Source organism: Mauremys reevesii, linkage group 4 (assembly GCF_016161935.1).
Source record: "Mauremys reevesii isolate NIE-2019 linkage group 4, ASM1616193v1, whole genome shotgun sequence".
Taxonomy (NCBI): Eukaryota; Metazoa; Chordata; order Testudines; family Geoemydidae; genus Mauremys; species Mauremys reevesii.
In genome coordinates, this window is record NC_052626.1 from 65391843 (window position 1) to 65418510 (window position 26668).

The following is a 26668-nucleotide window of genomic DNA, read 5'->3' on the forward strand; positions in this document are numbered from 1 at the left end:
GCCCCGTGCCTATCTGGCTCAGAGCAAGTGTAAGCCACACAGTGGTTCAATTGTCTGTGAGCTGTTGGGAGCAATTTGTGTGTGAACACTGGGTGTGTTGTAGGCATGCTTAGGGCCCATCCAGTGGTTAGCATGCCAAATTTTTCTCGCCTTGATAGGGCTTTAGCTGTCCCACTGATGTTCCCATTTTCAGACAACACTACAACCACTTATCTATCAACATGACAGTGTTAATCTAAATCAGGGGTCAGCAACCTGCGGCACGCAAGATGATTCTGAGCGGCACTCACACTGCCTGGGTCCTGGCCACCGGCCTCGGAGCTCTGCTGCCAGCCTGGGATCCTACCACCCGTCCCCTGCCACCTGGGGTCCCGTCTGCTGGCTCCTCTCAGCCCACTGCCGGCCCCAGGTCCCAGCAACCAGTCCCAGGGGCTCCGCTGCCGGCCCGTCATCCCAGCCAGCAGCCTGGGACTCTGCAGCCACCCCCAGCTGTGGGGCCCACTGGCCCCAGCCTGGGGCAGTGAGAGGTGCAGACAGGGGCAAGAGGGGGCACAGCTCAGCACCCACACCTTAAAAATATCCCAGTACAGTGGTGCTGGAACAATATTTAAGTCCTGGTTTGCTGCTTACATCACTATCACGTCACGTGGAACAGCGCACTGCGTTTGACGTTGTGTATGCCGTGTGTCGCGATTTTTTCCCCCGCTGTAAGTTGAGGGTTACATTTGACAAAATGTCAGCTCATAAGAAAGCAAAGTTAGATGTTCGTTCATTTCAGCCTTCTTAGATAGACGTTTGGATTTATTCAAAAGAAGGACCGTGCTGTTTGTGCTTTCTGTTCTGAAAGTGTTGTTTGTCACACATCAAGTGTTCGACGACATTTTCCAATGAAGCACAAGAAAACCTTTCTTGACGAAGCAGACAGGACTGAATCAATCAAAAAGGCAGTAGCAGGATATGAGAAGCAAAGCAGTGTTTTTAAATGCTTAAGTGTAAGTAAAAATCAAGCCACAGAAGGAAGTTACAAGATTGCACAGTGCATTACAAAAAAAAATCTGAAAGTTGTTTACAGATAGGGAACACATAAAAAGTTTTTCTCAGCTGTTCGGAGGTTTTGTTCAATGATTTGCCAAATAAAGATACAATCTTATCCAGAATAAAAGAACTGCCTGTCTCTGCCAGAACAGTTGAGAGACGCGTAAGCGAAATGGCAGAAAACATTAACGAAAAGCAGACTGCATTAAAAGACACAGCAGTGTTTAGCATTACAGTTGATGAGAGCATGGATATAAATGACGTTCCACATTTGGCAGTTGTTGTAGGATATTGTGCTTCTGATGAAATCAAGAGGAACTCTGTGGCCTAAAACCCCTGCATGGCACCACAAAGGGGGGTGAGGGGGAAAGATATAGCAGAAAGTTTTGTAAACCATTTTGAAGAATGAGGAATTGACATCAGAAAAATATTGAGAGAGACAACAAATGGTGCTCCTGCCATGGTCGGAAAACAGAAGGGATTTATAAAGTTACTTGTAGATCAAATTGGCCGCCCAACAGTCAAATTTCACTGCATCATCCATCACGAAAACCTATGTGCTAAAATTTCTAATTCAGAGCTCAATAATGTGATGAATACAGTGGTGCGAATTGTGAATTTCCTTGTTGCTCGATTTGCTTTGACTCACAGTTCAAGCACTGCTAGAAAAGATGGACAGTATTTATAACGACATTCCATTTCACAGCAACATTCGGTGACTACGTCGTGGCAAGGTTTTGGTGCGCTTTGTAAATTGGTTTGATGAAATCAAGGTCTTTTTGTCAGGGAAAGGACAAAACTTCCTCGAACTGGATGATGACAAATGGCTGTGGAAGCTCATGTTTCTAACCGACATCACTACTCACCTAAACAAACTCAGCCTCTGTCTCTAGGATGCAGAAGAAACGGTTCTGGATCTTTATGAAGCCTGGAAGGCATTTGTTGTAAGACTAAGTTTTTTCTTGGGATATTCGAACTTCGACTTTCCGCTACTTCCAACACATAAAAGAGCTATCGACATGTTGCACTGTCAGTGTTGATGAGGTCCCTGGCCACACAATAACAGATCTTAAGGTGGCCATCCTGCAGCAAAAAAACTTCAGGACCAGACTTCAAAGAGAAACTGCTGAGCTCCAGTTCATCTGCAAATTTGACACCATCAGCTCAGGATTAAACAAAGACTGTGAATGGCTTGCCAATTACAGAACCAGTTTCTCCTCCCTTGGTTTTCACACCTCAACTGCTAGAACAGGGCCTCATCCTCCCTGATTGAACTAACCTCGTTATCTCTAGCTTGCTTCTTGCTTGCATATATAAACCTGCCCCTGGAAATTTCCACCACTTGCATCCGAAGAAGTGGGTATTCACCCACGAAAGCTCATGCTGCAAAACGTCTGTTAGTCTATAAGGTGCCCAGGATTCTTTGTTGCTTTTACAGATCCAGACTAACACGGCTACCCCTCTGATAGTTAACAACTGATCACTCAGAATCCTATGTGCAGCTTATAGTATCCAAATACATGCCAGACATTGGAAAACTAAGCAAGGAAAAGCAAGGGCAAGGATCACACTAAACTGATAAGATCTGCATTTTAATTTAATTTTAAATGAAGCTTCTTAAACATTTTAAAAACCTTATTTACTTTACATACAACAATAGTTTAGTTATATATTATAGAGAGAGACCATCTAAAAAACATCAACGACTTAGATATTGGCATAGAAAGTACGCTTATTAAGTTTGCAGAAGATACCAAACAGAGGGATTGCAACTGCTTTGGAGGATAGGGTCATAATTCAAAGTGATCTGGACAAATTGGAGAAATGGTCTGAGATAAACAGGATGAAGTTTAATAAAGACAAATGCAAAGTGCTCCACTTAGGAACAATCAGTTTCACACATACAGAATGGGAAGAGTGTGTCTAGGAAGGAGTACGGCAGAAAGGGATCTAGGGGTTATAGTGGATCACAAGCTAAATATGAGTCAACAGTGTGATGCTATTGTAAAAAAAAGCAAATACGATTCTGGAATGCATTAACAGGTGTGTTGTGAGCAAGACACGATAAGTCATTCTTCCGCTCTACTGCACTGGTTAGGCCTCAACTGGAGTACTGTGTCCAGTTCTGGGCACTGCATTTCAAAAAAGATGTGGAGAAATTGGAGAGGGTCCAGAGAAGAGCAACAAGAATGATTAACGGTCTTGAGAACATGACCTATGAAGGAAGGCTGAAAGAATTGGGTTTGTTTAGTTTGGAAAAGAGAAGACTGAGAGGGGACATGATAGCAGTTTTCAGGTATCTAAAAGGGTGTCATAAGGAGGAAGGAGAAAACTTGTTCATCTTAGCCTCTAAGGATAGAACAAGAAGCAATGGGCTTAAGCTGCAGCAAGGGAGGTTTAGGTTGGACATTAGGAAAAAGTTCCTAACTGGAATAAACACTGGAATAAATTGCCTAGAGAGGTTGTGGAATCTCCATATTTAAGATATGGTTAGATAAATGTCTATCCGGGATGGTCTAGACAGCATTTGGTCCTGCCATGAGGGCAGGGGACTGGACTCAATAACCTCTCGAGGTCCCTTCCAGTCCTAGAATCTATGAATCTATGAACATTAAAATGTATTACTGGCAGACGAAACCTTAAATTAGAGTGAATAAATGAAGACTTGGCACACCACTCGTGAAAGGTTGCCGACCCCAATCTAAATTTTCCATAGTACAGTCATGAAGAAAACACAACTACCTTCTTTGCAATCAAGTATGTAAAACAGTTCATAGGTAAAGAGAAGCTAAAGTTTAAAGGAAGGCAATGAAGAGGCAATAGCCCAATGACATGGGTAAGCATGAGTACAGTTGTATTCCAAATTTCAATGAGGAAAAAGTTTCAGTAGCCAAAACAAAGCTTGACAATAGAGGTCTGGTTTGGAACTGCAAGCAGAATTTTAAACTCCTCCATAAGTATTAACATAGAATTAAAAACATATTGCTTAATTATCAGGAATCAGGGCCTGCAGGAGAGCCAGTCTCAAGGCTGCCTCATGAGCACAGCTGGCTTATAATAGGTTGCCTGACTGGCTACACCACCTGATTGGTGGGAAGAGTCAGCAGACCAGCTCTTAAGCCCAGCAGTAGCAGCAGTTCAATGGCTGCCCAAAGCATTTGCCCACAGATACATTAGGTCATTCCTTGGCTGCAGCCTTGCCTCACTCCAGGTAACCCAGCACTAATCATAAGGCCTGACTCCTGCTCTAACCACTAGGCCCAACCACCCACATCCCAGTCTCTGACAAGACCAAAAGTGGTCTTACTAATGTATGGGCTAATTTATCACACAAACAGATAAATTATATCAATGTCATCCTTCAGATGCTAGCCCTTTGGCTTATTCTTCTCCACATATATAGAATTCCTCCTTCATAAAAAAAACATAAGTCATAGTGCAAAAATTTGCCCTGATACACACACCAGACAACCCAACTGATGAAGAACTCAAACTATAAAATTATACTTGTAAATACAAATCCTCAACAACTTAGCTCTCAAAGCTGATGACAGCAAGTATATACTGTTGCCCCTTTCTGACCTTAGCAGCTAGTCAAAGTTCAGGGCCTGGGGCACGTTCCAGTTTGAATTAGAAGTTGATAGTGCCTGGTATTTCCTTTGATGCAATCAATTATTTACAAGGAATGTACAAATGCAAGAGGAACCAAGAATAAAAGGAACAGTTTTAGTTTACAGCCCCAAGCCTCTTTAGCCAACAGACCCCAACGCTCTCTATAGCTTTTTCCAGGCTACTGTGTTTTTAGGCTACTGCTTGGCTGTCTTGCTTTTTGCCTCTGACTCTCTTTGTTCTTGTCTTTTTCAGTTTTTGGTCTCTTCTGCCTTCTCACACACACATACTAACCAAAATCAATACTCAGCCAAAAAACTCCTAGATGCATTCACACATTCCTTTTGTCTTATGTGGGGGACTTATTCTTAGTTATATTAACTGATGGGTGAGTTCACAACTATCAGTCTCAATGGGTTTTTAATTCAACCCACAACAAGGTTTTGCCCAACTCACAACACAGTTCAGTTTTGTTGTTTGTTTTTTAAACTCAAAATATACTTATTCACAATTACTTTGGACAGGTTCCATAAAACTGTACTTATTTGACAGTGCAACTAGATAACGCAATCATTACTAAACTGGGAGAGGCCCCTGTAGAAGACAAATAGAAAATGTCCGGAAAGGATTGTCCTTTCTTCCTGAAATATGTTTCCCTTTTACCCAATACATCATAAGTCATATGCTGTCACTGAAATGGCGAGTTCCTACAATGGAACTAGTTGATTTGTGTAAACAAAAAAACCCACCTATTTGTTGTTCCCTTTCCTCTTACACCCATCTACACTTCTGTCTTTACACTGTGCTCTCCTCAGGACAGGGAATGTCAATTCCTGAATGTCCTGAAAGCACCCGCTATATCATGGGTGCACCTATAAACAAGTGGTAAATAAGAATAATAGTAACCAATAATTCTAGGTTAGTTTTTAATTATTATATAGTTCTGCACATATTTAGTCCCTCAAGACGTGTGGAAATAACTTCACAGTTTTCTTCCTTTGGGATTAAAGCAAGGACACCCCATGGCGTCCTCATTATAGTCCTGATAGAAAGGCAAAGAGGACATAGTACGCCATGACCTTCTGAGAGGCACCCAATCCACAGGATAGCTCAGATGGCTAATCAAACCCCCAAAGGAGAAAAAACAAGAAATACAACAGAGGGAAAAGAACTCAGCCCTCAGAATGCAGCAGCAGCCCCATGCCAAGTTTGCCTCCCCAGCTTCAGATGCTACCAGCTTCCCCTGGATACTGTTGCACTAGACTCCAGTCCTGTTTCACCTGTTCTGTGCTTCCCCAGTGTGACTGAAGAAAGACAGGTGGTGTATCTCATAGGGAGAGCAGAAAATACCAGAAAGAAAAAGGTAGGGACATATGGGGCATTGAGACAAATCCTGGTTCCACTGAAATCCAAATGACCTGTGCCCTTCAGTGAGGCCAAGATTTAAACTCAAAGACACTCCAATAAGGCTCTAGGAACCAAAGAGTTACCTATTTTGGCACTCTCCAGCTTGTTGGCTGCTTGTATTGGGCTGGTGGGGTTGCCAGTGGAAGGTTTGTCCCCCATATCATCTTCCTTGCATATTGCTGTCTTCCTCTCCATGCCAGTGCCTCTGTGGCCCCCATTACCCTCATCCAATTAAACAGCAAAGCTACATCAAATGAAGTTCTATGAACGTTTTCTGCCACTTTCAATCTATTGATAGATGACAGTAAGCTGTGCTAACAGCATTGGGCCAGTAGAGTGAGGGCAGCCTAGGAGCTGTCAATCACTGTGTCTGCTGTGTGACCTTTGTGGATCTATACATATGTGGCAGGGACTCCTGGCCCTAGGAGCACAGGTCGCAAAGTCCTATTACAGTTAGCATTCGTGTTCTGTTTTTTCAGATTTTATTTGTTAAAAAAAAAACAACCTGGGAATTGTTCAGTGTTTATTTTCCAAACATTAAAAGCAGGAAGAAATCAGGTTTAAAAATAATTTATAAAAAAAAGGGGGGGGGGGGAAGAATACTTTCATAATATATATTTTACTACAGTATAACAAACTATGTACAAAAAGGTATTTCTCTCTCTCTCTCTCTCTCTCTGGTAGTAATTTTTCCAGAAATCCTGGTTTGCATACACTCACATAATTTTCTTCAAAATATTCTCACTCATGTTCAGCCTCTTGTTATCTTGGAGGTAGCCCAACTTTGAAAATAAGTGCTCTGCATCAATAGATCCAGGGGCTACACTCACAGCTCACCCATGCTACTGTGCTGAAGCTGGGAAGCATATCTTTAAGACTGTTCCATAAAGTCAGCATATCCACTTTCACATTGTCAGGGTTAGGCATGTTCATATAAATCGTAAATTCCCCTTTCAGATTTGAAATTTCATTTTTAGTGGCAAATGGTTGAAACATTCTGGCATAACAGTCGTAGTCTGCTGCCAAATTCATCTTGAAGAAAGGGTGCAATACCTGGATGACATTCCAAAAACAATCTTTGGCACCAAACACTTCGGGTTCAGATTACAAGCCCTGGTCATCTCCCATTTCCCACTAAACATTGCATTGAAGGTTTTGAATGCCTTTTTTTTTTTCCTGTTCTCTTGTGTTCTGGGATAAGAAGGATTTCCAGAAACAGCTGGGTTTTCACACAGTATGTTTCTCCTGCACCTTTTGTACCCGATTCAGCTGAGATTTTGGTTGTTAGGATCCAGTAAGTGTCTGTATTGGAAAATGTGTTGGTAGTAGTCAGAAAAAACTCCAGTGTTTTCTGTGTCACACAGTGATTCCAAGTTTTTAACAATGAACATTATCTTGATGTGCAGAATCTGGCACTCGTTTTAGTTATTTGCCAGTCTCTCAAGAAGTTCTGCTTAAGAGCCAACAAACTCAGGATGATCTAGGAAATGCATTAGCACAGTTCATGTGTTATTTACATGACAGTGAGGTACAAGCTCATCCACCAATGTGGATCAACAGGATAGGTAATTGGTAGTCGACTCTGCACTTGTTTAGCACTGTGTAAAACAAAGCCTTTAACTTGTTCTCATGCTTGAAAACAGCCCCGAACCCAACAATGCAAGATTTCATGTCTTTCATTTCTTCTGTAGCAGTAGCTGCTGACAACGTTAATCAGATGATCAGGACAGGTAATATGTAGCAATTCCAGTTTCTGATTGAATTTAATCTCCCATGCAAACTTAGTCACGTAGGAAGCAGAATGCGTGTTAGTTGTGGCCACATTTTCCCAGGTTAGTTGGTACATCTCAAACATGTCAGTTATTGCTGCATCAACAAAATGGCTGTCAGCAGAAGGGATGAAAATCACATCAGCACAAAACAATGCAGATTTATTCGCTTTGAAATCAAAAAACAAACAGAAGGCCAAGAATCAGACAGTCTAAAGCATCAGGAGACTCATCAAAAATTAGACTAGACACCACATTTCCATCAATTCATTCCGTCAGTTTGGATACTAAAGCATCATCATTTTCTTTCAGATACTTCAAAGTGAGGTTGTCTGCATTAGAAAGAGGTTTTGCTGCTGGACAGTATTGTTGCATAAAGTCATCAATAGGTCCCTCTGCAATTAACCGTGGTTGTCCAGCAAAGCAAAGAGCACACACAATTTCATTGACACAATTGTGCTGTGTTCAATCTTTCATTAAAACCCTGGTGAAAGCTCCTGATACTGTTTATCCCGAAGCTCACTTTCTTCTTTAAGCTTCTTGTGTCGCTTGCTTTCGACACACTCCTTTACTCTGTCAGTGCGAGCACTGACCTCAATGCTGCAGTACTTGCAATGCAATGCATCCTCTTGATTCCCATCTTTACTTTTCTTTAAAATTTCTAAGCACTTATTTTCTTGTTGGTATTCAGGCATAGATTTGTATTTTTGTCCCAGGTTTAACTTAACCATCTTTATCTGTGGAAGATTGATTTAAACAGATGCAAAGAAATAGGCGGGCAGCATCTCCTTGTGAGCCAATCTTAGAGTGATATAAATATTGCTTGATTTTCCAACTTCCACCATGTGTGTGTTCTGTGTTTTACATTGTTGAACTGCTTCAGTTGCAGAGCTGCAGGATACAACAATCACGTAAAGCATTAGAGTTTAACAAAAATAAGAACCTGAAAAAACATTGAGTGGATTGATAAATGGGTGTAATTCAGTAACAACCAAACTCCTTCAATTAAAAAAACCTCGCAATTTACCAGGTAAAAACTGAAACTGTGGAACTCTAGTTATGATTCATGTGAAGGGTACCAGTCTTACTCTGTGCAGCAGCAATTACTAGTTTACCCAGCAACAGTTCCTGATTTGTTAAGGTGTTCCTCTGTATTGATTGTCAATTGTTAATGTATATATTATATACTGTTACCAGTTCTTGGTGAGTTATCTGCTGGCTAGGTTGCCCCACTGTGATTCTGCCTGAACCAACAGAGCCCATGTTCATGATTTCATTTCTGCAATTAAGTTTATTGTTTAAATACTTATCAAAGACTTCAGAATTTGGATATCAGACCAGGCAGGTAGTAGAAGGAACCCACAAAGGAGCACTATTGCCTGTTAAGGGAAAGGCCTAGAACTACCCAGCAGTCAGAGCACAGTATTTTATACAAGTAACAAAACTCCTCTCCCAAATGCCTTGATAGTATGTCTATTCAAACCATCACCGCTAAGATATAGCATGAAGCACAAAGAGAACCTAAGGATCCCTGTGATAGTCTTTCCAGATTGTTTTGTAACAAGAAGAATTTTGACTATGTTCAGGGATCTTTGTTCCAAATACTAGCCTCTCCGCTCAGTTAATGGACCCTAAAAGCTCCATTCATAATAAATATATTCTTTTTCAAGGACCATGTCTCAAACAGTTCAAGAAAATACACAACCTTAAATTAGTTAAGATATATTAAAGTAGACAATTACTAACACTATTTACATGACAATAATTCACACAACAGACAAACATCAACAACTAATAGGGTAGGAGAGGACAGTTGGTGAAAGAGGTGTGCAAAAAGACCAAAACCAAAACAAAACAAAAACAAAAAAAAGTTGAGGGGGTAGTCTAGTGTGCTGGAACCAGGTAGTATACCTGATACAAAAGCACTGTATGTGTAACCACCATAACAGTTTGATTACAAAAAACCATCAGTATGAACATTTATGTGCGTGTTTTAAACAATTAGAAACAACCTCTCCTACTCTCAGAAGAAAATGTGTTTAACTTAACATGACTGGTCAACCACCACCCTTATCACTCTCTGCTTTGTCTCATCTGCTGACAGCCTGATCCAGTGCCCACAGAAGCCAATGGGAGTCTTTTCATCTACTTCAGTGGACATTGGATCAGGTGTACAGGCCCCAATCCTGCAAACACTTACCCACCAAGCTTTAAGCATGAGCAGTCCCACTAATTCAATGGAACTACTCATGTTACCAAAGTCAACCAAATGTGTTTGCATGATTAGGGCTTTTCACTGTAAGGCCACGTCTACACTACAAAGTTAAGTTGACTTTATGTAAGTCGACATCAAGCCTCCGCTTTAAGCAAGTCAGTCTTGTGGGTCCACACTACACATATAGTGTTGGCAAAGTGCATCCTCACTAGCAGGGCTTGCATCGACGGACGGAGCATTACACTATGGGTTGCTATCCCACAGTGCATGTAGACGAGTTGAATTTTGGGTTGGACTTGCAATGCCTTATGGGACCAAAACATTTGAAAAGGTGGTTTTGGGAACATGGTGTTAGCCTCCCATGGTGCACTTACCTCCCTTCCCTGAAATAAATGGCAACAAATCAAGCCTTTTTCATACCTTTTTTCGTAAGCCTGGGTTACCTGTGCATTGCCATAGCATGGACCCCACTCAGCTGTACACTGTTGTTGTGACCGTTACGAACACCTTGCGCCTTATCCTACAATATTTACACAGCCGGTACAGGGACTGCTGCACAGAACAACGTGATGCCACATAAGCAGCCCTGCTGGAAGACAGAGTGGAGCAATTCGCAATTGCTAGCAACAGTCACGCATCACCTTGACATAGCTGAGTGCCGCTTCTGGGCCCAGGAAACAAGCACTAACTGGTGGGACCGCATCGTTATGCAGCTATGTGATGACATGCAGTGGCTGAAGAACTTTCGAATGCATAAGGCCACTTTCCAGGAACTGTGTGAAGAGCTTTCCCCAACCCTGCACAGCAATACTAAAATGAGAGCTGCTCTGAGGGTATGGCTACACTTACAAATCTGCAGCGCTGGTAGTTGCAGCGCTGGTCGTCCAGCTGTGTAGGGCCAGCGCTGGTGTGTGGCCACACTCACAGCTACCAGCGCTGGTGTGTGGCCACATTTGCAGCATTTGCAGCGCTGTTGGGAGTGATGCATTATGGGCAGCTATCCCAGCGTTCAAGTGGCAGCAACGTGCTTTTCAAAAGAGGGGGGTGGGGCGGGGCGTAGTGTGACAGGGAGTGGGCGAGAGAGAGTGGATTTTTGGAGCCAACACTGTGTGTTACCTTCCTGCCTTGAAAAATCAGAACATGTTCCCGATCCCTTACCCTTAACTCTTAACTGCAAACAGCCTGCAGCCAACGGACTCCCTCTCTCCCCTCTGCCCCGTTGCTGTCAAGCAAACACTCACTCCCTGCCTGCCTCATTATCTCATTTGATTGGTCACAGCCATTGATCACAGCAAACAGGAGCTGTGTTTGTAGATAAGCAGCTCCGGGATCAACGGAGCTCCGAGTTCACAACAAAACAAAGAGAGGCTGCATAACAAAACAAAGAGTAATTTATAAAAGCATTCTGGGATATCTGCTAATACCCTGGAGGCCAATAACAGCGCTGGTGTGTGGCCACACTTGATGACCAGCGCTGCAACACCAGCGCTGCAATCTTTATTCCCCATGCTGAGCCAGGTGTATAGCCAGCACTGCAGCCAGGGAGTTGCAGCGCTGGATGTGCCCTGCAGGTGTGGACACTTACTAATTGCAGCGCTGGAAAGCCTCCACCAGCACTGCAACTCGCAAGTGTAGCCATACCCTGAGAGTGGAAAAGTGAGTGGCAATAGCTCTGTGGAAGCTTGCAATGCCAGACTGCTACCAGTCAGTGGGAAATAAATTCAAAGTGGGTAAATCTACTGCGGGATCTGTTGTGATCCAAGTTTGCAGGGCCATCAACGGACTTCTGCTAAGAAGGGTAGTGACTCTTGGCAACGTGCAGAACATAATGGATGGTTTTGCTGCGATGGGGATCTCTAACTGTGGACGGGCTATAGACAGAATGCATATCCCTATCTTGGCACCAGGCCACCTTGCCAAAGAGTACATAAACCAAAAGGGGTACTTCTCAATGGTATTGCAAGTGCTGGTGGATCACAGGGGCCATTTCCTTGACATCCATGTGGGATGGTCGGGAAAGGTGCATGACGCGTGCATCTTTAGGAACTCCAGTCTGTTAAGAAAGCTGCAAGCAGGGACTTTCTTTCCAGACTGAAAAATAACCATTGGTGATGTTCAAATGCTAATAGTGATCCTGGGAGACCCAGGATCTGAAAACGACAGCTGAACTCCCCTCCCCACCACCAATTTTGTGCATTTGTGGTTGTACAAAGCATCCCAGAAAATGTCTGATTTTTAAAATATACTTACCCACACTAGTTTCAGACTCCAAATACAGAAGGTATTTTAAATGTTTTACACGTAGCTTATTTTTCTTTATCCAAACTTGTTTACAACCTTTCAGAGCTCATGTAAGCTCAGCAAATACAGTTGTTCAAAAAGACTTAGTATTTATAACATTAAACGGATTGGCATATATTAAGCAATCTGACTGGATTTTACACGACTACATTTCTGTGTGTACATACATACATTTTATAGATTAGATTAGATGGATATCCTAAAAAAAACTATGTTAAAAGAACATTATTTAAGTTGCAAAAGTAAAGCATACAAAAGTTAAATGCCACATTTTACGTTCATGCTGTGGTAAAAAACAGTATCTGAATTAAGATACTGAAGGGGTCTGAATTAAGCTTGCATATACATCCATAAATCTACTATTAATTTTCAAGTGTTGGATTTTGTGACCTAAATGCTTTTTTAAAGTAGTTTATTTTTGCATGTAATTACTTAGGGTATGTCTACACTACCCATGTTACAGCATGGCAGTGCTGTGACATGGGCAGTGTAGACACGCTTTATCACCGGGGAGAGCTCCTCCATTACAGCACAGCAGAGCTTGGGCTGAAGGCAGAGTTGGGAGCTGAACTGGCAATGGGGGAGGAGCTGGGGCTAGAGACAGAGCTGATCTGGGGGCAAAGTGTCAATAAGGGCAGAGCTGGTCTGTGGACAGAGAGGGATTAAGGACAGAGCTGGGCACGGGGCAGAGTGGAGCTGGGGTTGGAACCAGAGCTGGGGGCCATTCTGGCCTGAAAGCAGAGCTGGGGGCATAGCATTCCCTACCCACCCCCCGTGGGGGCTGGCCCAGGTCCTGCTGCATGCCTCTCCAAGTGTTCCTCTGTACTCCCCCAGTGTGGGTATGACCCACAGACTGGTGACCACTGGTTTAAAATACTTTGATAAGCAACATTACAATTGGACTCTTGATAGCTAGGGAACAGAAACAGCAAGCTGGAGTTTTGCAAGGGAGTTCTCCAGGCAAAGCAGGAGCAACAACGTGGCCTTTGGGATGCATTTGTTGTTTGTTAGTTTGCTTGAAATGTGTCTGCTTGATGTAAGTTTATAATGTGGTCTGTTGTGGGGAGTGTCATGTTGAGCCTAGTGGGGCCTGGTAGGCAAGATTGAGAACTTCTTGACAAGGCTTTGATCCCTAATCCCTTTAGGCTCGGTTAACCAGGAGACAGGGCTACTCAGGTAAAACGGGGGTTTAAAAAGCCAGCTCCAAAGCAACCAGAGGAGCTAGTGAACAGGAGCAGTAAACTTCCTCACAAAACTCCTGTTTGGAGGGGGAGTGTGAGAGCCAAATACACCTAATATTCCCTAAATTTAGGCCAATACACACTTCCCCAACCCAGTCCCCTAAAAAGCCGCAGAAGTGAAATTAATTCAGGCAGAAGTCTAGCAGCAGAGTGGGGGCTATCCATTTTAATGCACTAAATACAACATGTATGATTACCTGCCTTGTGGGCAGGTGGTGTATGTGTGCCTTTAGTGCAAGTAGCTCATAGCCCTCAGAGAGACAGGATGGGCACTTGAGACCAGAGTGGTTGAACTGGAGGAACTAGGGGAGACAGAGAGGTATATACGCAAGCCTTTCCAGGACACAGTAAAATGGCCCCACCCCCAGTATGACAGCCTCTGTGATATTCAGGAGAATAAATCTCTTGAGGAAGGAAAGCATCAAGCTGGAGCAGAGGGAAATGATCCCATACTGGGGATCCTACTTCCAGATGATGTCATGGTTTCCTCTCACACCGAAGATACCCTTCCTGGGGAGCGGACCCCAGCTATTACAAAAAGACAGGTAATAATAATTGAGGGATTTGATTATGAGAAATACAAGCAGCTGGGTTTGTGATGACCAAGAAAACCACATGGTGAATTGCCTACCGGCTATGAAGGTTGTGGACTTCGAGACATCTACATAGATGCATTAACGAAGAAAGGACAGAAGTTGATAAAACACTGGTAGGAACTGAAGGGAAACAATCATATGAAAGAGTCTCATTCAATTACATCACATGAAACAGGGATTTGGAGCAATCAAATTTTTGAATTGCTCCGCTCCAGCTCCAGGCAAAAACCTACTGGTCCCTTCTCCAGCTCCAGGCTCTGCTCCAAAGCCCTGACATGAAGGTAAACTACTAAATATTGACACATTTTATAAGTGTTTGTATACAAAGCAAGAAGTCTAAGGTGGGTGAACTTGAATGCCTGGTATTAAATGAGGATATTGATATAATAGGCATCACAGAAAGTGGGTGGAATTTTGATAATCCATGGGATGTGGTAATACCAGGGTATAAAATACATAGGAATGACAGAGTTGGTCATGCTGAGTGCCCATAATGTAATTAAATTTAACATCCTTGTGGGTGGGGGAAAACACCAATGAAACCCACTACAGTAGCATTGTAGTTAAAAGTAAAAAGTTAGAGTGGTTCAGCTATATTCCTCTCTTGGACCTAAACAGAGTAAGAGAGGTGATTAGAGGCAAAAAGGAGTATTTTAAAAATTCAGAGTCAAATCCTATTGAGGAAATAGAAAGGATCATGAACTCTGGCAAGTCAAGTGTAAAACTATAATTATGCAAGCCCAAAAGAATTTGAAGAGCAAAAGACAAAAACTAACCAAAAAAAAATGTTTAAGTTTATCAAAAGCAGGAAGCCTGCCAAACAATCAGTGGGGCCACTGGACGATTGAGGTGCTAAAGGAGCATTCAAGGAAGACAAGGCCATTGCAGAAAAGTTAAATGAATTCTTTGCATCAGTCTACACCACAGAACATGTGAGGGAGATTCCCACATCTGAGGAACTGTCCCAGATTGAAGTGCTGATAGAGGTGGTCTTGGAACCACCTGACTTCAATGAGTTCTGTATCAGATCTTAGGCAAGGGATCAGGGTGTACAGAACCACAAAAGCATACTTACTAACCTTCAAATTTCAGCCAGTGTATCTCCACTCAGGGAAAATGAAAAAGGTTCTTCTATATTAACAGCAAAACACTTTAAGAAAGGAAGACTACTCATGCTGCAGTTTGAGGACAGAAATATGCAAAACAAAAATTTCAGTTTATAGTGCTTCAATGAAGCAAAATCTCAAAATACTGCTCAGTTGGTAGCATTCAGAAAAGACTTCCAAGGAAAATTAACACACAATCTTTGTGAACTTCTCCAATACGCCCAATAAACTTTAGAGGAATGACATGTGCAGACCTAAGACTATAATAACGTTTGAGTTAAACCAACCCTCAAGTCACCATGCAGCATAGCAATTCGCTTCCAGAAATACAGCCATCTCAACATGTTTTATGAGAATGTGCTTCCAGCAAAGTAAGAAGTTGTGCTAGTGGGATTTAAAACTAAAAACAATACTATCCAAGCATTTACATACAGTAAGCTACCAACTAAAATGGGGGAAATGTTGAGTTGGAACATGAGGCTCATTTGTCATTTTTAACAAGGCTCTCAGCACAGGGCTTATTTCAGTGCAGCCAGACAATACTTTAAATCTAATTTAATACAACTCTCCTTGAACACAGAAAGATTGTCAAAATGCAACTTGTAAAACAAAACTTCCCAGTCTTTATTGGATATTTACCCCAGTTATAGCTTTAGTTTAATTTTTTAAAACACATGTACTTCTAGCAGCCTTTGGTTTGACAGTTTCTTATAAATGCACTTCAGGTTTACAGATTCCTCATGGTCCTATTTGTTGCATGCATCAGCTTGTTCTGTTCATTCTGCAGTTTTATATACTGTGTGTCTCACTTTATTATTACAGCTCAAAATGTATGACAATAGTTTATTATCAAACTAAGAATGGGAGTCTGAGCAGGCTTAATATAGCATTTTGTAGCACCACCACATATTCTGTTGGAACATTATTCTACTAATCTTAGTCATTTTTCAGGCAAAAGAATGGAAGTCAGTAACTCTGAGTTCTATTCTTGGCTCTGCCGTTTACCTGTGCACCCTCCAGGCAAGTCACACAACACTAGTGTCTGAATATGCTTAATTTTTTAATCGAGAAAATACTATTACCATACTTGACAAGGATGTTGTGATGGTTAAACTCTTTAATGAGTGAGAGGTGCTATATGGATGAGTGTTATACAAATGTAAACAAAAGAAAGAAATGCCATCTCAAAAGGTACTCATAAGTGAGCAAGATCAGGCTGACTCAATACTGAACCAATACCCAAACATGAGGCCACCGGCAATATGATATTCTGTAGGAGATGCCGCCTTCTGGATAAAATGTAGAACTAGGGTCCTGAGCACATGAAGTCAATGAAAATCTCTTGGCACTTTTCACAAAGTATACAGATGTTAGCTTCAGGGTCTTGACTAAATTCCAATTTGCTAATTAGTCAGCTAATCTCATTTCTCTTTACACTTTAAACCTAGTAAAATATTCTTCTCTTACCTTAAACTGTTGTGAAAAACTGTTGTGTTTAATTCCAGAGACAGCTATTCACACCCACCCTTGTTTCTCTAATATCCTGGGACCAACACAGCAATCAAATATTCAATCATCATTAATAACCATGAGTCAGACATATTTGTGAAGGGCTACACTATAGTATAGCTATGGACCTTTGCAGTCTACTTGATTTCTTTTCCAAAGCAAAGAAACCTTTAAATACAAGTTTAACTGAATTAGAAACAATGACAACTCATATCCTCAAGTTTTGCCCATACTGCACATAAACACCTTAATGACTTTTAGGACCAACAGATATAGACTTCAGCCAAACAGCAGTGGCACTTCATGGTTAGCACAGCTTTGGTTTCTGCCTTTTGAAAAAGATGCACTCCACTGACACCAAACTTTGCTGCCTTATTCTCTGAGTACCAGACACTTGATTAAGGCCTGGTCTACGCTACAGTTAGGTCAATGTAAGGTAGCTTACATCAACCTAATTATGTCAATATACACTCTACTGCCTTGTCCTGCCGATGTAATTCCCTACTACATTGACAAAATAACTCCACCTCCATGAGAGGCACAGAATTTGTGTCAGGGTAGTTAGGGCAACACAGCATCTTTGTCACACTGCCTTACTTACATCAGCTGTTGGTTGTCTTGTCAATTTCATGGTTGGGTGCTGGAGCCATGAAATTGACAATAAAGCTGGACAGGCTGTCCCCAACTCCCCACCAGGCTTCAGCAAGGAGGCTCCCCACTCCCAGCTGGGAATGGGGAGCCAAGAGCCCAGCAGAGAGCCACACGGAGCTGAGAGCCATGGCTCTCACCCACCACACTGCCCCTCTTCAGTCAGTGGAAGCACTCCTAGTGAGGACACGCACCACCGACAGAAGGAGGGTAATGTGGACATAGGTCGACATAAGACTGTAGTGTAGACATGCTCCTAAGAGGTCAAAAGATTTTCCAAATTGTCAAGATCTTTTTTCACCTACACCTGAGCATTAAGGTGACAGCAAAGAAGGTACCTGTTGCTATTCCTTATTTTTTAAACAGAAATATTTGCATCGAAAATCAAGTGATGCAAATACAATACACAGTAACTTATCTGTTTTCTTTAAAAAAAAAATATGCATGCATTCAAAGAGAATTTTTTATTTGGCAACATCTCTTTAAACACCTAAAATTGAAAGTTTTTTTACCTGATTTATCAGCTACAGTTGAACAGTGTAGATGCATAAACCAATCACAACTGTGCATATAATTACTTGATTTTAAAAATGTTAGCTCTCAATGGTGCTTAAGTACTTTAGCTGCAAGCGTATGCATGCAACACTCACATACTGTAGAAGAGCCAAGAACTTTTGTTGCCACCTGTAAAATGTTACTGAAATAGCACAGCCCTGCAACAGAAACTCTACTCTTGCTCCATGTAAAAAAGGTAAATGGAGTACAGAAGGTCACACAAAAACAAATAGACCTTCTTCAATATCCATTGTTATAACTTTATATCTAGTACCTCAAGATGAACATCTAATTCCCAGATGTGTTTAAAATAACTGTAAATGAGAAACCATTAAACAGCATTAGAGTCCTTAAACCAGTATCTACACCAGGGGTCGGCAACCTTTCAGAACTGGTGTGCCAAGTCTTCATTTATTCATTCTAATTTAAGGTTTTGCGTGCCACTAATACATTTTAACGTTTTTAGAAAGTCTCTTTCTGTAAGTCTATAATATATAACTAAACTATGGTTGTATGTAAAGTAAATAAGGTTTTTAAAATATTTAAGAAGCTTCATTTAAAATTAAATTAAAATGCAGAGCCCCCCGGACCAGTGGCCAAGACCCGGGCAGTGTGAGTGCCACTGAAAATCAGCTCATGTGCCACCTTTGGCATGCGTGCCATAGGTTGTCTACCCCTGATCTACACTAACATTTTTTGCAGAAATGTTCTACCATCACCAGGCTGCATCACTGGTGATAGCAATAGCTTTAGTATAAGAAGGCACATGTGTTTTAGCCATTACGTCATCTAATCATACTAGGAAAAGGCCTATGTGAAGCTGTGGGTGTAAAGGTTCTACTATATGCCCAAGGCCTAGCAATCTGATTGTGTTCTTTGCAGCTGGGGAGGAGGGTGGGGAGCATTCCCCTACCTCTGTTTCTTCTGGTTGGTTTTCCTCATCCCTCCTCTCACTCTCCAAGCGGGAACCACAGGGAAACCAAGGGGAAAGCATCTCTTTAGCCCCATCTCTTCTTCCTTTACACCCTCTCTCTGGATGATCTGTTCAGCTCACAGTTTCAACTAGCATATTTACACAAATGATTAAAAAAAATCTCCTCTTCTACTACTGGAATACAGCAAAACCCACATTGCCCTCCAACAAGACCCAAATATCAGTTTCTCCACTCTCTTATGTTGGATGTTCTATCAACTTTAACTTAGCATGGCCAAAGCTAAACTCCTGATCTTTCCACCAAAACTCTCTTTACTCTCCACTTTATCATTATTAACAAGATAATCTTCCCAACCTCTCAGGCCTGTAACTTTGTGATCACATTTGACTCTTCTATTTCTGTTGCTACATACATTCAGGCTGTGTCCAAATCTCATCTCATCTCTTCTTGTTCCAAAACATTTCTAAGATCTTATCTTTTCTTTCTCTAGACCAGTGGTGCCCAAACTTTTACTGTCACACCCACTACTTAGCAGTAACGGAAGATGTTTATGCCTTCTCACCCCCAAATTACTGCACAGTTGGCTCAGCAGAGGAGATTGGGCTGAAGACAGAACTGGGGGCTGAACTGGGGAAGGAGGAGGAATTGGGGTTAGAGGCAGAGCTGGACTGGGAACAGAGAGGGAATGAGGCATAGCTGGGCTGGCAATGGAGCAGAGGGTAGCGTGGAGCTGTGGCTGGGACCAGAATTGGGCAGAGGGCAGAGTGTAGCTGTGGCTGGAGCCAGAGCTGGGGTGGCAGTGGGGTGGAGCTGCAGCTGGGGCTGGAGCAGTGGGTAGAGTGGAGCTGTGGATGGGGCTGGAGCAGAGCTACAGCCCCATGGGGGCTAGCCTGGGCCCTGCTGCACCCTCCACATCCCCTTGGGGGGGGGGGGTATGCCCCAGAGTTTGGAGATCACAGACAAAATTCTCATCACCTCCTGTTTTCATTACCACCTCCAGTGTCCTTAACACTCATATTTCCACTCCCCAATCCATTCAAAACACAGCTGCAAAAAATAATTTCCTTGACTTCTCACTCTCTCCCTGGATACCCCTCTTTTACCACATCAACTTCAAGCTTCTTCTCCTCTTCAAAGCCCTCTACAACTGTTCTTCTCCCTAATTCTCTGCTTGTTTCTTAAAGCATCATGCATGCCCCAATCTGCCCAAGATGCTGGTCTCAACTGACCATCTGTCAGCTTCCCACACAAACATCTCCTTCCACAGTGCCCCTTACGTCTTCTCCCTGAACTTGTTTGTAAGGTGACTGTCTTCTCTATCTTTAAATCTCCTAGCCTTCTGCTTTGACATCAACCAATTAATAACGGCTAGGCTAAAAAGTAATTGGGAATACTTGACACTTACAATAAATACAAATTTGCAATTTAAAAAAATCATAAATACCCAAAATCTCTTCCCCTTCCAATCCTGCACAGGGTTATTTGTCTTCTTTGGTTGTACGCTTATTGATGATGGGTCTGTATGCGATCAGTCTTGCTTGTGCACTACAGAAATTCAATTATTATAAATAATAAAAGTCAACGAAAAGACCAAAGTCTAACTTTCATATTTTTCCCCCCATTTTGCACAGATGATGGTCTGAAATAAGTATTTGTTTTTCCAGTTTTCAGAAAACTGTATATTGTGTCAGGTGCTGAGCAAGCTGAAGAGCACGTCCACAACGGGTGATCTCTTGTCCTTGACAGGAATAAACCTGTTGGCAGTTTAAGATAAATATCTCCCTGTAAGTAATGAGATGCTGAAATTAAACACATTAAAAGAAAGGAATAAAATGGTAGTTGTCCAACTACAGAAAATTGCAAAATGTCCTTTCAGCTGCTTCTAGTGTGAAAGCATTCACTTGTAAATATTGGGGTTTGACCGAACTGGCAGTCAACATACAATAGCTTTTTTGACTAGTTACATTTTACCAAAGCAGTGTTCCTAACTAGGATGGACTGAATCTTGTCATATAAAAGAGTTACCTGTTCATTGCTATTCACTTATTTTAATAGTCATTTTAAGTTATCACTCAGTTTAAAAATCTTGACCGCATCAATATTTATGTGAATGATTAAATCCATAATATCCATGTTATTGTCACAAACAGAGAATTCCTTTAGCATTGCGGGGAGGGGGGAGAATGAAAAGGGAGACTAACCTTTTAGCCTAGTATACTGATGGTTCTTTAAAATTCTCTTTTCACATCTGAAAGTAAACACTTGTACCACAGTGCTCATATTAAAGTATGTCATGACAGTGTTATTAAACAACAAACAAATCTAAGTAGGTTTAAAGATTAAGGGTTTGACTACAGGAGTGAGTTATTCTGCAATAAATTAAGATGTGAATTTAAAGCAGAACAGCAATTCTACAATATCTTCCTGTGTGGACACTCTGGCTATGGCTACACTAGAGAGCTTACAGAAGCACAGCTGCATTGAGAGAGCTCTCCCATCGACTTAATTAATCCACCCACAACTCTCCCATCGACTCAATTAATGCCACCCATAGCGGCAGCAGCTATGTCGGCAGGAGAAGCTCTCCCGCCAACACAGCACTGTCCACACCAGCATTTAGGTCGCTGTAACTTATGTCTCTCAGGGAGGTGGCTTATTCACACCCTGAGCAACATAAGTTATACCGACATAAGTGGTAGTTTAAACATACCCTCTTTTTCAGGAATTAGAGTGCCATTTTCCAGGTTAGCTTAATCTGCTTCAAAACTGAACTAAACTAAACTGGAAAAAGACACTCAATCCTGAATAAGTGCATCCACATTGGGAGTTATTCCCTAACAACTATTGCAGTCAATTTCCCGACGTAGACAAACCTTTAATAAAGCCACAAAAAAAAAAGCCCATCTTTTCATCTTAGGAAAAAACATACAATTCCTTTCTAATTAACAGAAGCATTAGTGTTTTAATAAAGATCACCTCCACTTTTTCTGCATGATACTGCAGTGAAGATATAACACTGACTTTTTGACATCACAGTAACTTCCATGGAAACAAAGCTATGTCAAATACAGGCTGATGATTTCACTGCAGGAAGCAGCAGAAAGCCTAGTGGGATAGTTAGGAAGACAGCCTTATTCAGACATGACCTTTTTCAATAACTGGAGAGGGAAAATGCAAGAACAAGAACTGGCCAAGTAAATTGCTTTCTTTCTCTGCCTTCACAAGTTTGCTTCAGCTTGAAAGTTGTTCTCTAGGTTTCATTCTTTGCTCAAGCTGCTGAAAACCATGAACAGTAATATAATGGTCTACTTTAGAGATTCTTAAACTTCATTGTACCGCGACCCCCTTCTAAAAACAAAAATTACTACTCGACCCTGGGAGGGGGGACCAAAGCCTGAGCCTGCCCAAACCCAGCCGCCACGGGGAGCGGGGGAGGGGGGGCAGCCGGCCGCCAAAGACCAAGCCCCACTGCCCTGAGCAAGGAGAGGGGGAAGCACTCAAAACCCAAGGGCTTCAGCCCCAGGCAGGGGGCCTGTAACCTGAGCCCTGCAGCCCAGGGCTGAAGCCCTCCAGCTCAGGGCTTCAGCTTCAGACCCAGACCCGGGGGCCAGCAAGTCTAACGCCAACCCTGGCAACTCCATTAAAATGGGGTCAGGACCCCAAAGTTTGAGAACCACTGGTCTACTTTTTAGAAAAGAATCACCAAAATATGTACAACAAAAGGTTTAGCCAACTTCAGAATTGAAACTACAATAATATTGATAATGTAATGTAGTATGTAAAAGATACATACTAATTTATGAAATCAAGAAGTTTTGAGGGTTTTTTTGTTTTTTAAGGGATTAGAATATTAAACATATAAAACTTGTAGAATTATTCAGCCCTTCAGCATAACCTAGAAGCTTAAAATCCAATTTAGTCTTTCAAAATTATGCATTTAATGCTAGAAGCCTGGATTGTATTCAGCGGAAACCTGGCAGGCCCACTAACATTTAGGCTGCAGAGTGCAGTATCCACTTACATGAGACATGTACAAATATCTCCTTTGCCACCATCCAATTAAACAGTTCCATGCAAATATAGGTTAATTAAAAGGACTAAAGAGAAGGGGAAATATAGAGTCCAAACAGTGTTGCTCCTCAACTGAGTAGCTCATTCTTACAATCTAAAGAATTCAGACTGCCAATTCAGTAAAGAAGTGTTGTCTTGAACAAGACTATAAGATACACTTATCTGTGATCAAATTAAAATAATTATTTTTCTATGAAGTGGCAGTCTTAGTTACATGAATCTGTAAAAAATAAATATCTATTTGCATTGAGACAATACCTCTCAAAAAAGTCTTTACCAGTTTGAATTTACTTTTCCACATTCTCAGGGGCATATAAATTATTATTTGTTGTCCCCTAATTTCTAATCTACTTTTTTTTTTTTAAACTGGTACACTAGGTCTCGCCTTTGTAATGCAACAGCAAGTGAAGTTTGCTTTATTCTGCAAGCATCAGCTCTTCAGAAGTTTGAGAGTTCACTTTATTGCACTGTTCAAAGACAAACATTTAAAAACATGATGTTTTATTATTGGCCTCTTACAGAAAAGTGTGTAGTTCCTAGGTGTCAGTGGATAAGAGAAATCAGGTTTTCTGCCACAGAGGTCTGAAACCTCACAGCCATAATTAAAGTACGTGGATAGCCATTGATGACACTGCTGATATCCCAAGCAAAAAAAAAAAAAAAAAAAAAAAAAAACACAAAATGGACTAAACATGAAAAGAGTACAAAACATTTTAGCTGAGTCACAAAAAGTTTGCTACCAAGATGCTTTGGATTTTTTTAAAAGACAGCTAAGAAATTCCTACAACTACCACTTCATAATTTAGTGCTTACTTTTTCCATCATTTATCTGAACCAGAGAGATTGGAAAAAGTTGGAAGTTGAAAAACACATTCTTTTTTAAATACTTGCTACAAAAGGTCTAAGATTTGCGCTGTATACTTCAGGTGACGATATGAAATACAAAGAGATGATTCTTTTACATTAAGCATGGAAGTAACAACTGCAATTTGTTATTTTAAGACAAACAAAACAGGGCATAAAGTAAACAACAATAAATTTATTTTAATCTCAAAAACAAAAACTTAAAAGTTTTTCAGTATTATGTCAAAACTAGGTAGTAACTGGACAGAAGAGCGATATGTATTTTTTGTACATGTTTTCGTCAAGCAACGTGTCACCTCTTGCAACCATTAGCTGTACTTGGCTATGCAACAAAGTAGGCAACAGATGTGAAGCGAGATATTTGCTTACTTTCCTGGCTGAAGGAAAGATACTATTAAAACTGACACTGCAATACCAACAGGCAGCGACTATGTTTCAATGTAAAAACTCTTCTTAAACAGATTTGAAAGACAACTTTTCCTTATAGATGCCCTCAATTTCTACTACAGTTAGCACTTCATACCAAGACAAAACAAAAGAAACCAACAAGAAAAATAAACTGGTTTAAAGGCAAATGTGTTGTGTGACAATAATATTTACATCAGTTATCAATACTTAAAAGCCAACAGATGGGATTTTCCCCATGATCTATTTGATTTGAAAACTTTACATTTTCAAACCACTGAAATAGTCCTTAACATCTGTGAGGTAAATGTTATCCCAATTTTACAGATGGAAACACTAAAACAGAGCGGATAATTCTGTGCCCAAAGCCACTTAAGGAGTCTATCTCAGAGCTGGGATTACAACTTGGAATTCCTGTCTCACAGTTCTATGCACTAACCAGAAGGTCACCCAATCTCCCAATAACACTTAGCAAATGCTGTTTTGAAAGTACACACACAAAACATATCTCAACACAAAAATAATCCAGATAATTTATACATAGACAAGCTGTTTTACAGAATCTTGCATTTTCGAGGACTACGATAATAAGTCTGTCAGTAATGAACAGCCCCATACAACTCTATGGCTGATACTTATCATTCTAGCATCTGAACCAGGCATTTAAGTTTCAAAAGTACTATGAATAGAAGCAGCAAGGATGAATTTTGATCTAACCAAACAGAAATCTACAGGGGTTTTATATATTCAGATCTCTTTGTACCCACAGTAAAAAGCATCATCCATTAGTGATTATGAAACTCACCAATTGCAGAGATTTTTAATTAATTAATTTGCTCTATTCAAATGAAATTCTCTTTAGGAACATTCACACAAAGAAAACAAAAATCTTCAGAACAACTAAGCTGAAGTTACACTAAGCAAAACACGCTCATGGTAGATCCCAATCCAGAGTCTGAAAATCCCACTTGTCTACTTGTATTAGTAAAGAGGAAGCTGAATAAAAAGGGCCAAACTCATTAACTTCTGTAGAATTTAAGCTTCCATGTTAAAAAGAAAAAAAAAAAGAGTATCTAGCCCTTATGTTAATGTAGATACCCTTCCAAATGTAAGCCAATACAGGATTCTCTTCCTGAGCCCACTGACAAAGGACTCCAGTGTCTCTGCAGCTACTAATAGGTCTCCCAACTCAGTGGTTCTCAACCAGGAGTCTGGGACCACCTGGAGGGCCACAAGCAGCTTTCAGGGGGGCCACCAAGCAGAGCCAGCATTAGACTCACTGGGGCCAAGGGTAGAAAGCCAAAGCCCCATTGCCTGGGGCTGAACCCAAAGTCTGAGCAATGTAGCTTTGGCAGAGCCCTGTAGCATAGGGCCCCAGGCAGTTGCCCTGCTTGCTACCCCTTAATGCCAGCCCTGGCTTTTATATGCAGAAAACCAGTTACTGTGGCACAGGTGGGCCATGGGAGTTTTTATAGCATCTTGAAAAAGCACCTCAGAAAGAAAAAGGTTGAGAACCCCTGTCCCAACTGACACCAAAGTATAAGTGCTATCTAGAACCCATGGGTAGAACTGAAACTGCTATGCATCATGTTAGTTTTACAAAGCAACTGCTTAGAAAAAGCTAGAACCAGTCTGAGGCACTAAAATATTGCTACTCAAACTCACTGATAGTTATAGTCCCATCGTCATTTTTAGCAGCACCCTCAAGATATAATATTTATGCATCCGTCTAGCACGTTTAAGGTAAAGTGTACAAGCTCTCACCCAAACAGTTTGGGGTTTTTATTTTAAACAAGAACCACCACAACCTTTCACATCCCATAAGATACCACTTTAAACAAATTCATCTTAATGTCCATCATTAGAAATTTAAAATGAATTCACTGATATATTAAGATTAACCTATTTAAAATTTCCCATTTAGAGAGATCTATTTGAAGTCAAGCCACTGAGTCATATCTCCCTGGAAACATAAACCATGGAACAATCTAACATGTATTTTTTCCTGCTAACAAAAAGGATATTTAACGTCTGATTAGTTTTAAATGCAGAATGCTGCACTGCTAAAGGAATAACAGATTGGGGTTTGTACACCCTTTAACAAAGAAGCTTTAGGCAAAGTCTCTTAAAACCTGGAAAAGAATGTGGGCAGTTTTCTGGATGGCAGGTAACTTTAAATTAGTGGAAGTCCATTTTCATACTAGATACTATATAGAAATAACAAAGCAAGCTTTCTTCAGGAAGAGGAATTCCAGAACAGTAAAGCCTCCATCCTGCCTTCCGATAGTGCAGAGCACTGGAAAAAAGTTCAGGTACTGCACATGTGAACAAAAGAAGAAGAATCTGAACACTGATTTCAAAGTAAATAAAGCAAAGACACAAAGATATTATCATACAAATGT

General features: G+C 41.2%; 1 protein-coding gene across 7 annotated transcripts in view; it reads right to left on the reverse strand.

Moving 5' to 3' along the window:
* SIPA1L1 (signal induced proliferation associated 1 like 1) overlaps nucleotides 1-26668 on the reverse strand; it is a 382714-nt gene that overhangs the window by 351755 nt on the left and 4291 nt on the right. The gene's annotated exons all lie outside the window — the stretch shown is intronic.